The sequence below is a fragment of the Engystomops pustulosus genome, unplaced genomic scaffold (assembly GCF_040894005.1).
Source record: "Engystomops pustulosus unplaced genomic scaffold, aEngPut4.maternal MAT_SCAFFOLD_377, whole genome shotgun sequence".
Classification (NCBI taxonomy): Eukaryota; Metazoa; Chordata; class Amphibia; order Anura; family Leptodactylidae; genus Engystomops; species Engystomops pustulosus.
This window is the reverse complement of record NW_027285256.1, coordinates 1-14991: the sequence shown is the minus strand read 5'-3', so window position 1 is coordinate 14991 and position 14991 is coordinate 1.

Here is a 14991-nt window from a genome sequence, read left to right as displayed (position 1 = left end):
GGATACAGCCACCCTGCCGAGTTCGGTATAGGGTACCGGGCCTGGCTGGAATCACGCCGGGATCGGTGAGACCTCCTCGGCCGCGGCTCAGCCTCCAAACTCCCTTTCGCGGTTCTCTTCCCTTCAACTTCCATGGGCATGTTCCACACCGGGACCTCCGACCAAGTGTGGCCGGGGAACAGTCACCCATGCCCGGGTAGCCTCAGCGGCTGCTCCCGCTGAGGTCAACTTGGAGGTTGGAGCTCCGACTTCCATGGGCACTATTCCTCCCCGGGACCTGCCGCCAAGTCTGGCCGGGGGACAGTGACACATTCCCGGGTAGCCCTGAGCGGCTGCTCCCGCTGAACTCTTACTTCCATGGGCATGTTCCTCATCAGGAACCAACGACCAAGTGTGGCCCAGGGACAGTGACACATTCCCGGTTAGCCTGAGTGGCTGCTCCCGCTGAGCTACTTCCATGAGCACTATTCCTCCCCGGGACCTGCCGCCAAGTCTGGCCGGGGGACAGTGACACATTCCCGGGTAGCCTGAGCGGCTGCTCCCGCTGAGCTACTTCCATGGGCACTATTCCTCCCCGGGACTTGCCGCCAAGTCTTGGCCGGGGGACAGTGACACATTGCCGGGTAGCCTGAGTGGCTGCTCCCGCTGAGCTCTTACTTCCATGGGCATGTTCCTCACCGGGACATACTACCAAGTGTGGCCGGGTTTCGAGCTCCAAACTCGGCTTGCACTTGGTCGCTTGGGGGTCCCCTCCGCTCCGGGAAGGGCGCCCTCCAGCGGGCAGACGAGGGTACTTCTAGTCTGCCCGAGCTCCATGGGGCCCCTCTCGCCCCTAGGCTCCCCGCCCAGGGTTCCAGGGTCCCGGATACAGCCACCCTGCCGAGTTCGGTATAGGGTACCGGGCCTGGCTGGAATCACGCCGGGATCGGTGAGACCTCCTCGGCCGCGGCTCAGCCTCCAAACTCCCTTTCGCGGTTCTCTTCCCTTCAACTTCCATGGGCATGTTCCACACCGGGACCTCCGACCAAGTGTGGCCGGGGAACAGTCACCCATGCCCGGGTAGCCTCAGCGGCTGCTCCCGCTGAGGTCAACTTGGAGGTTGGAGCTCCGACTTCCATGGGCACTATTCCTCCCCGGGACCTGCCGCCAAGTCTGGCCGGGGGACAGTGACACATTCCCGGGTAGCTTGAGCGGCTTCTCCCGCTGAACTCTTACTTCCATGGGCATGTTCCTCATCAGGAACCAACGACCAAGTGTGGCCCAGGGACAGTGACACATTCCCGGGTAGCCTCAGCAGCTGCTCCCGCTGAGCTACTTCCATGAGCACTATTCCTCCCCGGGACCTGCCGCCAAGTCTGGCCGGGGGACAGTGACACATTCCCGGGTAGCCTGAGCGGCTGCTCCCGCTGGGCTACTTCCATGGGCACTATTCCTCCCCGGGACCTGCCGCCAAGTCTGGCCGGGGGACAGTGACACATTCCCGGGTAGCCTGAGTGGCTGCTCCCGCTGAGCTCTTACTTCCATGGGCATGTTCCTCACCGGGACATACTACCAAGTGTGGCCGGGTTTCGAGCTCCAAACTCGGCTTGCACTTGGTCGCTTGGGGGGTCCCCTCCGCTCCGGGAAGGGCGCCCTCCAGCGGGCAGACGAGGGTACTTCTAGTCTGCCCGAGCTCCATGGGGCCCCTCTCGCCCCTAGGCTCCCCGCCCAGGGTTCCAGGGTCCCGGATACAGCCACCCTGTCGAGTTCGGTATAGGGTACCGGGCCTGGCTGGAATCACGCCGGGATCGGTGAGACCTCCTCGGCCGCGGCTCAGCCTCCAAACTCCCTTTCGCGGTTCTCTTCCCTTCAACTTCCATGGGCATGTTCCACACCGGGACCTCCGACCAAGTGTGGCCGGGGAACAGTCACCCAGGCCCGGGTAGCCTCAGCGGCTGCTCCCGCTGAGGTCAACTTGGAGGTTGGAGCTCCGACTTCCATGGGCACTATTCCTCCCCGGGACCTGCCGCCAAGTCTGGCCGGGGGACAGTGACACATTCCCGGGTAGCCTGAGCGGCTGCTCCCGCTGAACTCTTTAGTTCCATGGGCATGTTCCTCATCAGGAATCAACGACCAAGTGTGGCCGAGGGACAGTGACACATTCCCGGGTAGCCTCAGCAGCTGCTCCCGCTGAGCTACTTCCATGAGCACTATTCCTCCCCGGGACCTGCCGCCAAGTCTGGCCGGGGGACAGTGACACATTCCCGGGTAGCCTGAGTGGCTGCTCCCGCTGAGCTACTTCCATGGGAACTATTCCTCCCCGGGACTTGCCGCCAAGTCTTGGCCGGGGGACAGTGACACATTCCCGGGTAGCCTGAGTGGCTGCTCCCGCTGAGCTACTTCCATGGGAACTATTCCTCCCCGGGACTTGCCGCCAAGTCTTGGCCGGGGGACAGTGACACATTCCCGTGTAGCCTGAGTGGCTGCTCCCGCTGAGCTCTTACTTCCATGGGCATGTTCCTCACCGGGACATACTACCAAGTGTGGCCGGGTTTCGAGCTCCAAACTCGGCTTGCACTTGGTCGCTTGGGGGGTCCCCTCCGCTCCGGGAAGGGCGCCCTCCAGCGGGCAGACGAGGGTACTTCTAGTCTGCCCGAGCTCCATGGGGCCCCTCTCGCCCCTAGGCTCCCGGCCCAGGGTTCCAGGGTCGCGGATCCAGCCACCATGCGGAGTTCGGTTTGGGTACCGGGCCTGGCAGAAATCACGCCGGGATCGGTGAGCCCTCCTCGGCCGCGGCTTCGCGCAAAAACTCCCTTTCGCGGTTCTCTTCACTTCAACTTCCATGGACACGTTCCACACTTGGACCTACGACCAAGTGTGCCCGGGGAACAGTAACCCATGCCCGGGCAGCCTCAGCAAGTGCTCCGGCTGAGGTCAGTTTGGAGGTTTGAGCTCCGACTTCCATGGCCATGTTCCTCACCGGGACCTACGACCAAGCGTGGCCGGGTTTCGAGCTCCAAACTCGGCTTGCACTTGGTGGCCAAGGGGGTCCCCTCCGCTCCGGGAAGGGCGCCCTCCAGCGGGCAGACGAGGTTACTTCTAGTCTGCCCGAGCTCCATGGGGCATTATTCCTCCCCGGGACTTGCCGCCAAGTCTGGCCGGGGGACAGTGACACTTGGCCGGGTAGGCGAAGTGGCTTCTCCCGCTGACTTGCCCCTTTGGAAGTAGGAGCTCCTACTTCCATGGGCATTATTCCTCCCCGGGACTTGCCGCCAAGTCTGGCCGGGGGACAGTGACACTTGGCCGGGTAGGCGAAGTGGCTTCTCCCGCTGACTTGCCCCTTTGGAAGTAGGAGCTCCTACTTCCATGGGCATTATTCCTCCCCGGGACTTGCCGCCAAGTCTGGCCGGGGGACAGTGACACTTGGCCGGGTAGGCGAAGTGGCTTCTCCCGCTGACTTGCCCCTTTGGAAGTAGGAGCTCTTACTTCCATGGGCATTATACCTCTCGAAGACTTAGAGCCAAGTGAGCTCCTACTTCCATGGGCATTATTCCTCCCCGGGACTTGCCGCCAAGTCTGGCCGGGGGACAGTGACACTTGGCCGGGTAGGCGAAGTGGCTTCTCCCGCTGACTTGCCCCTTTGGAAGTAGGAGCTCTTACTTCCATGGGCATTATACCTCTCGAAGACGTAGAGCCAAGTGAGCTCCTACTTCCATGGGCATTATTCCTCCCCGGGACTTGCCGCCAAGTCTGGCCGGGGGACAGTGACACTTGGCCGGGTAGGCCAAGTGGCTTCTCCCGCTGACTTGCCCCTTTGGAAGTAGGAGCTCCTACTTCCATGGGCATTATTCCTCCCCGGGACTTGCCGCCAAGTCTGGCCGGGGGACAGTGACACTTGGCCGGGTAGGCGAAGTGGCTTCTCCCGCTGACTTGCCCCTTTGGAAGTAGGAGCTCCTACTTCCATGGGCATTATTCCTCCCCGGGACTTGCCGCCAAGTCTGGCCGGGGGACAGTGACACTTGGCCGGGTAGGCGAAGTGGCTTCTCCCGCTGACTTGCCCCTTTGGAAGTAGGAGCTCTTACTTCCATGGGCATTATACCTCTCGAAGACTTAGAGCCAAGTGAGCTCCTACTTCCATGGGCATTATTCCTCCCCGGGACTTGCCGCCAAGTCTGGCCGGGGGACAGTGACACTTGGCCGGGTAGGCGAAGTGGCTTCTCCCGCTGACTTGCCCCTTTGGAAGTAGGAGCTCCTACTTCCATGGGCATTATTCCTCCCCGGGACTTGCCGCCAAGTCTGGCCGGGGGACAGTGACACTTGGCCGGGTAGGCGAAGTGGCTTCTCCCGCTGACTTGCCCCTTTGGAAGTAGGAGCTCCTACTTCCATGGGCATTATTCCTCCCCGGGACTTGCCGCCAAGTCTGGCCGGGGGACAGTGACACTTGGCCGGGTAGGCGAAGTGGCTTCTCCCGCTGACTTGCCCCTTTGGAAGTAGGAGCTCCTACTTCCATGGGCATTATTCCTCCCCGGGACTTGCCGCCAAGTCTGGCCGGGGGACAGTGACACTTGGCCGGGTAGGCGAAGTGGCTTCTCCCGCTTACTTGCCCCTTTGGAAGTAGGAGCTCCTACTTCCATGGGCATTATTCCTCCCCGGGACTTGCCGCCAAGTCTGGCCGGGGGACAGTGACACTTGGCCGGGTAGGCGAAGTGGCTTCTCCCGCTGACTTGCCCCTTTGGAAGTAGGAGCTCTTACTTCCATGGGCATTATACCTCTCGAAGACTTAGAGCCAAGTGAGCTCCTACTTCCATGGGCATTATTCCTCCCCGGGACTTGCCGCCAAGTCTGGCCGGGGGACAGTGACAATTGGCCGGGTAGGCGAAGTGGCTTCTCCCGCTGACTTGCCCCTTTGGAAGTAGGAGCTCCTACTTCCATGGGCATTATTCCTCCCCGGGACTTGCCGCCAAGTCTGGCCGGGGGACAGTGACATGTGGCCGGATAGGCCAAGTGGCTTCTCCCGCTGACTTGCCCCTTTGGAAGTAGGAGCTCCTACTTCCATGGGCATTATTCCTCCCCGGGACCTACAGCCAAGAGTGGCCGGGGGACAGTGACACTTGGCCGGGTAGGCGAAGTGGCTTCTCCCGCTGACTTGCCCCTTTGGAAGTAGGAGCTCCTACTTCCATGGGCATTATTCCTCCCCGGGACTTGCCGCCAAGTCTGGCCGGGGGACAGCGACATGTGGCCGGATAGGCCAAGTGGCTTCTCCCGCTGACTTGCCCCTTTGGAAGTAGGAGCTCCTACTTCCATGGGCATTATTCCTCCCCGGGACCTACAGCCAAGAGTGGCCGGGGGACAGTGACACTTGGCCGGGTAGGCCAAGTGGCTTCTCCCGCTGACTTGCCCCTTTGGAAGTAGGAGCTCCTACTTCCATGGGCATTATTCCTCCCCGGGACTTGCCGCCAAGTCTGGCCGGGGGACAGTGACACTTGGCCGGGTAGGCGAAGTGGCTTCTCCCGCTGACTTGCCCCTTTGGAAGTAGGAGCTCCTACTTCCATGGGCATTATTCCTCCCCGGGACTTGCCGCCAAGTCTGGCCGGGGGACAGTGACACTTGGCCGGGTAGGCGAAGTGGCTTCTCCCGCTGACTTGCCCCTTTGGAAGTAGGAGCTCCTACTTCCATGGGCATTATTCCTCCCCGGGACTTGCCGCCAAGTCTGGCCGGGGGACAGTGACACTTGGCCGGGTAGGCGAAGTGGCTTCTCCCGCTTACTTGCCCCTTTGGAAGTAGGAGCTCCTACTTCCATGGGCATTATTCCTCCCCGGGACTTGCCGCCAAGTCTGGCCGGGGGACAGTGACACTTGGCCGGGTAGGCGAAGTGGCTTCTCCCGCTGACTTGCCCCTTTGGAAGTAGGAGCTCTTACTTCCATGGGCATTATACCTCTCGAAGACTTAGAGCCAAGTGAGCTCCTACTTCCATGGGCATTATTCCTCCCCGGGACTTGCCGCCAAGTCTGGCCGGGGGACAGTGACAATTGGCCGGGTAGGCGAAGTGGCTTCTCCCGCTGACTTGCCCCTTTGGAAGTAGGAGCTCCTACTTCCATGGGCATTATTCCTCCCCGGGACTTGCCGCCAAGTCTGGCCGGGGGACAGTGACATGTGGCCGGATAGGCCAAGTGGCTTCTCCCGCTGACTTGCCCCTTTGGAAGTAGGAGCTCCTACTTCCATGGGCATTATTCCTCCCCGGGACCTACAGCCAAGAGTGGCCGGGGGACAGTGACACTTGGCCGGGTAGGCGAAGTGGCTTCTCCCGCTGACTTGCCCCTTTGGAAGTAGGAGCTCCTACTTCCATGGGCATTATTCCTCCCCGGGACTTGCCGCCAAGTCTGGCCGGGGGACAGCGACATGTGGCCGGATAGGCCAAGTGGCTTCTCCCGCTGACTTGCCCCTTTGGAAGTAGGAGCTCCTACTTCCATGGGCATTATTCCTCCCCGGGACCTACAGCCAAGAGTGGCCGGGGGACAGTGACACTTGGCCGGGTAGGCCAAGTGGCTTCTCCCGCTGACTTGCCCCTTTGGAAGTAGGAGCTCCTACTTCCATGGGCATTATTCCTCCCCGGGACTTGCCGCCAAGTCTGGCCGGGGGACAGTGACACTTGGCCGGGTAGGCGAAGTGGCTTCTCCCGCTGACTTGCCCCTTTGGAAGTAGGAGCTCCTACTTCCATGGGCATTATTCCTCCCCGGGACCTACTGCCAAGTGTGGCCGGGGGACAGTGACATGTGGCCGGATAGGCCAAGTGGCTTCTCCCGCTGACTTGCCCCTTTGGAAGTAGGAGCTCCTACTTCCATGGGCATTATTCCTCCCCGGGACTTGCCGCCAAGTCTGGCCGGGGGACAGTGACACTTGGCCGGGTAGGCGAAGTGGCTTCTCCCGCTGACTTGCCCCTTTGGAAGTTGGAGCTCTTACTTCCATGGGCATTATACCTCTCGAAGACTTAGAGCCAAGTGAGCTCCTACTTCCATGGGCATTATTCCTCCCCGGGACTTGCCGCCAAGTCTGGCCGGGGGACAGTGACACTTGGCCGGGTAGGCGAAGTGGCTTCTCCCGCTGACTTGCCCCTTTGGAAGTAGGAGCTCCTACTTCCATGGGCATTATTCCTCCCCGGGACCTACTGCCAAGTGTGGCCGGGGGACAGTGACATGTGGCCGTATAGGCCAAGTGGCTTCTCCCGCTGACTTGCCCCTTTGGAAGTAGGAGCTCCTACTTCCATGGGCATTATTCCTCCCCGGGACTTGCCGCCAAGTCTGGCCGGGGGACAGTGACACTCGGCCGGGTAGGCGAAGTGGCTTCTCCCGCTGACTTGCCCCTTTGGAAGTAGGAGCTCCTACTTCCATGGGCATTATTCCTCCCCGGGACCTACTGCCAAGTGTGGCCGGGGAACAGTGACTCTTGGCCGGATAGGCCAAGTGGCTTCTCCCGCTGACTGGCCCTTTTGGAAGTAGGAGCTCCTACTTCCATGGGCATTATTCCTCCCCGGGACCTACAGCCAAGTGTGGCCGGGGAACAGTGACTCTTTGCCGGATAGGCCAAGTGGCTTCTCCCGCTGACTTGCCCCTTTGGAAGTAGGAGCTCCTACTTCCATGGGCATTATTCCTCCCCGGGACCTACAGCCAAGTGTGGCCGGGGAACAGTGACTCTTGGCCGGATAGGCCAAGTGGCTTCTCCCGCTGACTTGCCCCTTTGGAAGTAGGAGCTCTTACTTCCATGGGCAGTATACCTCTCGGGGACTTAGAGCCAAGTGTCTTCACCCTTTGGAGGTAGTAGCTCCTACTTCCATGTGCATTATTCCTCCCCGGGACATACTGCCAAGTGTGGCCGGGGAACAGTGACTCTTGGCCGGATAGGCCAAGTGGCTTCTCCCGCTGACTTGCCCCTATGGAAGTAGGAGCTCTTACTTCCATGGGCATTATTCCTCCCCGGGACCTACTGCCAAGTGTGGCCGGGGAACAGTGACTCTTGGCCGGATAGGCCAAGTGGCTTCTCCCGCTGACTTGCCCCTTTGGAAGTAGGAGCTCCCACTTCCATGGGCATTATTCCTCCCCGGGACCTACTGCCAAGTGTGGCCGGGGAACAGTGACTCTTGGCCGGATAGGCCAAGTGGCTTCTCCCGCTGACTTGCCCCTTTGGAGGTAGTAGCTCCTACTTCCATGGGCATTATTCCTCCCCGGGACCTACTGCCAAGTGTGGCCGGGGAACAGTGACTCTTGGCCGGATAGGCCAAGTGGCTTCTCCCGCTGACTTGCCCCTTTGGAAGTAGGAGCTCCTACTTCCATGGGCATTATTCCTCCCCGGGACCTACTGCCAAGTGTGGCCGGGGGACAGTGACATGTGGCCGGATAGGCCAAGTGGCTTCTCCCGCTGACTTGCCCCTTTGGAAGTAGGAGCTCCTACTTCCATGGGCATTATTCCTCCCCGGGACCTACAGCCAAGAGTGGCCGGGGGACAGTGACACTTGGCCGGGTAGGCGAGGTGGCTTCTCCCGCTGACTTGACCCTTTGGAAGTAGGAGCTCCTACTTCCATGGGCATTATTCCTCCCCGGGACTTGCCGCCAAGTCTGGCCGGGGGACAGTGACATGTGGCCGGATAGGCCAAGTGGCTTCTCCCGCTGACTTGCCCCTTTGGAAGTAGGAGCTCCTACTTCCATGGGCATTATTCCTCCCGGGGACTTGCCGCCAAGTCTGGCCGGGGGACAGTGACACTCGGCCGGGTAGGCGAAGTGGCTTCTCCCGCTGACTTGCCCCTTTGGAAGTAGGAGCTCCTACTTCCATGGGCATTATTCCTCCCCGGGACCTACTGCCAAGTGTGGCCGGGGGACAGTGACACTTGGCCGGGTAGGCGAAGTGGCTTCTCCCGCTGACTTGACCCTTTGGAAGTAGGAGCTCCTACTTCCATGGGCATTATTCCTCCCCGGGACCTCCTGCCAAGTGTGGCCGGGGAACAGTGACTCTTGGCCGGATAGGCCAAGTGGCTTCTCCCGCTGACTTGCCCCTTTGGAAGTAGGAGCTCCTACTTCCATGGGCATTATTCCTCCCCGGGACCTACAGCCAAGTGTGGCCGGGGAACAGTGACTCTTTGCCGGATAGGCCAAGTGGCTTCTCCCGCTGACTTGCCCCTTTGGAAGTAGGAGCTCCTACTTCCATGGGCATTATTCCTCCCCTCGACCTACAGCCAAGTGTGGCCGGGGAACAGTGACTCTTTGCCGGATAGGCCAAGTGGCTTCTCCCGCTGACTTGCCCCTTTGGAGGTAGTAGCTCCTACTTCCATGGGCATTATTCCTCCCCGGGACATACTGCCAAGTGTGGCCGGGGAACAGTGACTCTTTGCCGGATAGGCCAAGTGGCTTCTCCCGCTGACTTGCCCCTTTGGAGGTAGTAGCTCCTACTTCCATGGGCATTATTCCTCCCCGGGACCTACAGCCAAGAGTGGCCGGGGAACAGTGACTCTTGGCCGGATAGGCCAAGTGGCTTCTCCCGCTGACTTGCCCCTTTGGAAGTAGGAGCTCCTACTTCCATGGGCATTATTCCTCCCCGGGACCTACTGCCAAGTGTGGCCGGGGAACAGTGACTCTTGGCCGGATAGGCCAAGTGGCTTCTCCCGCTGACTTGCCCCTATGGAAGTAGGAGCTCTTACTTCCATGGGCAGTATACCACTCGGGGACTTAGAGCCAAGTGTCTTCACCCTTTGGAGGTAGTAGCTCCTACTTCCATGGGCATTATTCCTCCCCGGGACATACTGCAAATTGTGGCCGGGGAACAGTGACTCTTGGCCGGATAAGCCAAGTGGCTTCTCCCGCTGACTTGCCCCTTTGAAGGTAGTAGCTCCTACTTCCATGGGCATTATTCCTCCCCGGGACCTACAGCCAAGAGTGGCCGGGGAACAGTGACTCTTGGCCGGATAGGCCAAGTGGCTTCTCCCGCTGACTTGCCCCTTTGGAAGTAGGAGCTCTCACTTCCATGGGCAGTATACCTCTCGGGGACTTAGAGCCAAGTGTCTTCGCCCTTTGGAGGTAGGAGCTCTTACTTCCATGGGCATTATTCCTCTCCGGGACTTACAGCCAAGTGTGGCCGGGGAACAGTGACACTTGGCCGGGTAGGCCAAGTGGCTGCTCCCGCTGACTTGCCCCTTTTGAAGTAGGAGCTCCTACTTCCATGGGCATTATTCCACCCCGGGACCTACAGCCAAGTGTGGACGGGGGACAGTGACATGTGGCCGGATAGGCCAAGTGGCTTCTCCCGCTGACTTGCCCCTTTGGAAGTAGGAGCTCCTACTTCCATGGGCATTATTCCTCCCCGGGACCTACTGCCAAGTGTGGCCGGGGAACAGTGACTCTTGGCCGGGTAGGCCAAGTGGCTTCTCCCGCTGACTTGCCCCTTTGGAAGTAGGAGCTCCTACTTCCATGGGCATTATTCCTCTCCGGGACCTACTGCCAAGTGTGGCCGGGGAACAGTGACTCTTGGCCGGATAGGCCAAGTGGCTTCTCCCGCTGACTTGCCCCTTTGGAAGTAGGAGCTCTTACTCCCATGGGCAGTATACCTCTCGGGGACTTAGAGCCAAGTGTCTTCACCCTTTGGAGGTAGTAGCTCCTACTTCCATGGGCATTATTCCTCCCCGGGACCTACTGCCAAGTGTGGCCGGGGAACAGTGACTCTTGGCCGGATAGGCCAAGTGGCTCTTCTCCCGCTGACTTGCCCCTTTGGAAGTAGGAGCTCCTACTTCCATGGGCATTATTCCTCCCCGGGACCTACAGCCAAGTGTGGCCGGGGAACAGTGACTCTTGGCCGGATAGGCCAAGTGGCTTCTCCCGCTGACTTGCCCCTTTGGAAGTAGGAGCTCTTACTTCCATGGGCATTATACCTCTCGGGGACTTAGAGCCAAGTGTCTTCACCCTTTGGAGGTAGGAGCTCCTACTTCCATGGGCATTATTCCTCCCCGGGACCTACTGCCAAGTGTGGCCGGGGAACAGTGACTCTTGGCCGGATAGGCCAAGTGGCTTCTCCCGCTGACTTGCCCCTATTGAAGTAGGAGCTCTTACTTCCATGGGCATTATTCCTCCCCGGGACCTACTGCCAAGTGTGGCCGGGGAACAGTGACTCTTGGCCGGATAGGCCAAGTGGCTTCTCCCGCTGACTTGCCCCTTTGGAAGTAGGAGCTCTTACTTCCATGGGCATTATTCCTCCCCGGGACCTACTGCCAAGTGTGGCCGGGGAACAGTGACTCTTGGCCGGATAGGCCAAGTGGCTTCTCCCGCCGACTTGCCCCTTTGGAAGTAGGAGCTCCCACTTCCATGGGCATTATTCCTCCCCGGGACATACTGCCAAGTGTGGCCGGGGAACAGTGACTCTTGGCCGGATAGTCCAAGTGGCTTCTCCCGCTGACTTGCCCCTTTGGAAGTAGGAGCTCCTACTTCCATGGGCATTATTCCTCCCCGGGACCTACAGCCAAGAGTGGCCGGGGGACAGTGACATGTGGCCGGATAGGCCAAGTGGCTTCTCCCGCTGACTTGCCCCTTTGGAAGTAGGAGCTCCTACTTCCATGGGCATTATTCCTCCCCGGGACCTACTGCCAAGTGTGGCCGGGGAACAGTGACTCTTGGCCGGATAGGCCAAGTGGCTTCTCCCGCTGACTTGCCCCTATGGAAGTAGGAGCTCTTACTTCCATGGGCATTATTCCTCCCCGGGACCTACTGCCAAGTGTGGCCGGGGAACAGTGACTCTTGGCCGGATAGGCCAAGTGGCTTCTCCCGCTGACTTGCCCCTTTGGAAGTAGGAGCTCTCACTTCCATGGGCAGTATACCTCTCGGGGACTTAGAGCCAAGTGTCTTCACCCTTTGGAGGTAGGAGCTCTTACTTCCATGGGCATTATTCCTCTCCGGGACCTACAGCCAAGTGTGGCCGGGGAACAGTGACACTTGGCCGGATAGGCCAAGTGGCTGCTCCCGCTGACTTGCCCCTTTGGAAGTAGGAGCTCCTACTTCCATGGGCATTATTCCACCCCGGGACCTACAGCCAAGTGTGGCCGGGGGACAGTGACATGTGGCCGGATAGGCCAAGTGGCTTCTCCCGCTGACTTGCCCCTTTGGAAGTAGGAGCTCCTACTTCCATGGGCATTATTCCTCCCCGGGACCTACTGCCAAGTGTGGCCGGGGAACAGTGACTCTTGGCCGGGTAGGCCAAGTGGCTTCTCCCGCTGACTTGCCCCTTTGGAAGTAGGAGCTCCTACTTCCATGGGCATTATTCCTCCCCGGGACCTACTGCCAAGTGTGGCCGGGGAACAGTGACTCTTGGCCGGGTAGGCCAAGTGGCTTCTCCCGCTGACTTGCCCCTTTGGAAGTAGGAGCTCTTACTCCCATGGGCAGTATACCTCTCGGGGACTTAGAGCCAAGTGTCTTCACCCTTTGGAGGTAGTAGCTCCTACTTCCATGGGCATTATTCCTCCCCGGGACCTACTGCCAAGTGTAGCCGGGGAACAGTGACTCTTGGCCGGATAGAACTAGTGGCTTCTCCCGCTGACTTGCCCTTTGGAAGTAGGAGCTCCTACTTCCATGGGCATTATTCCTCCCCGGGACCTACTGCCAAGAGTGGCCGGGGAACAGTGACTCTTGGCCGGATAGGCCAAGTGGCTTCTCCCGCTGACTTGCCCCTTTGGAAGTAGGAGCTCCTACTTCCATGGGCATTATTCCTCCCCGGGACCTACTGCCAAGTAAGGCCGGGGAACAGTGACTCTTGGCCGGATAGAACTAGTGGCTTCTTCCGCTGACTTGCCCCTTTGGAAGTAGGAGCTCCTACTTCCATGGGCATTATTCCTCCCCGGGACCTACAGCCAAGCTTGGCCGGGGGACAGTGACATGTGGCCGGATAGGCCAAGTGGCTTCTCCCGCTGACTTGCCCTTTGGAGGTAGGAGCTCTTACTTCCATGGGCATTATTCCTCTCCGGGACCTACAGCCAAGTGTGGCCGGGGAACAGTGAAACTTGGCCGAATAGGCCAAGTGGCTGCTCCCGCTGACTTGCCCCTTTGGAAGTAGGAGCTCCTACTTCCATGGGCATTATTCCTCCCCGGGACCTATAGCCAAGTGTGGCCGGGGGACGGTGACATGTGGCCGGATAGGCCGAGCGGCTTCTCCCGCTGACGTCATCGCTTTGGAAGTAGGAGCTCCTACTTCCCATGGGCTTGTTCCTCCCCGGGACTTGCCGCCAAGTCTGGCCGGGGGACAGTGACATGTGGCCGGATAGGCCAACTGGCTGCTCCCGCTGAGCCCCTACTTCCATGGGCTTGTTCGTCCCCCGGGACTTGCCGCCAAGTCTGGCCGGGGAACAGTGACATGCCGCCGGATACGGCCGAGCGGCTGCTCCCGCTGACGTCATCGCTTTGGAAGTAGGAGCTCCTACTTCCATGGGCTTGTTCCTCCCCGGGACTTGCCGCCAAGTCTGGCCGGGGGACAGTGACATGTGGCCGGATAGGCCAACTGGCTGCTCCCGCTGAGCCCCTACTTCCATGGGCTTGTTCGTCCCCGGGACTTGCCGCCAAGTCTGGCCGGGGAACAGTGACATGCCGCCGGATACGGCCGAGCGGCTGCTCCCGCTGACGTCATCACTTTGGAAGTCGGAGCTCCTACTTCCATGGGCTTGTTCCTCCCCGGGACTTGCCGCCAAGTCTGGCCGGGGGACAGTGACATGTGGCCGGATAGGCCAACTGGCTGCTCCCGCTGAGCCCCTACTTCCATGGGCTTGTTCGTCCCCGGGACTTGCCGCCAAGTCTGGCCGGGGAACAGTGACATGCCGCCGGATACGGCCGAGCGGCTGCTCCCGCTGACGTCATCACTTTGGAAGTCGGAGCTCCTACTTCCATGGGCTTGTTCCTCCCCGGGACTTGCCGCCAAGTCTGGCCGGGGGACAGTGACATGTGGCCGGATAGGCCAACTGGCTGCTCCCGCTGAGCCCCTACTTCCATGGGCTTGTTCGTCCCCGGGACTTGCCGCCAAGTCTGGCCGGGGAACAGTGACATGCCGCCGGATACGGCCGAGCGGCTGCTCCCGCTGACGTCATCACTTTGGAAGTCGGAGCTCCTACTTCCATGGGCTTGTTCCTCCCCGGGACTTGCCGCCAAGTCTGGCCGGGGGACAGTGACATGTGGCCGGATAGGCCAACTGGCTGCTCCCGCTGAGCCCCTACTTCCATGGGCTTGTTCGTCCCCGGGACTTGCCGCCAAGTCTGGCCGGGGAACAGTGACATGCCGCCGGATACGGCCGAGCGGCTGCTCCCGCTGACGTCATCACTTTGGAAGTCGGAGCTCCTACTTCCATGGGCTTGTTCCTCCCCGGGACTTGCCGCCAAGTCTGGCCGGGGGGACAGTGACATGTGGCCGGATAGGCCAACTGGGCTGCTCCCGCTGAGCCCCTACTTCCATGGGCTTGTTCGTCCCCGGGACTTGCCGCCAAGTCTGGCCGGGGAACAGTGACATGCCGCCGGATACGGCCGAGCGGCTGCTCCCGCTGACGTCATCACTTTGGAAGTCGGAGCTCCTACTTCCATGGGCTTGTTCCTCCCCGGGACTTGCCGCCAAGTCTGGCCGGGGGACAGTGACATGTGGCCGGATAGGCCAACTGGCTGCTCCCGCTGAGCCCCTACTTCCATGGGCTTGTTCGTCCCCGGGACTTGCCGCCAAGTCTGGCCGGGGAACAGTGACATGCCGCCGGATACGGCCGAGCGGCTGCTCCCGCTGACGTCATCACTTCGGAAGTCCACGGAGCTCCTACTTCCGCTTCCTCCCGGGGACTTGCCGCCAAGTCTGGCCGGGGGACAGTGACATGTGGGCCGGATAGGCCAACTGGCTGCTCCCGCTGGAGCCCTACTTCCATGGGGCTTGTTCGTCCCCCGGGACTTGCCGCAAGTCTGGCGGGGAACAGTGACATGCCGCCGGATACGGCCGAGCGGCTGCTCCGCTGACTTCATCACTTCGG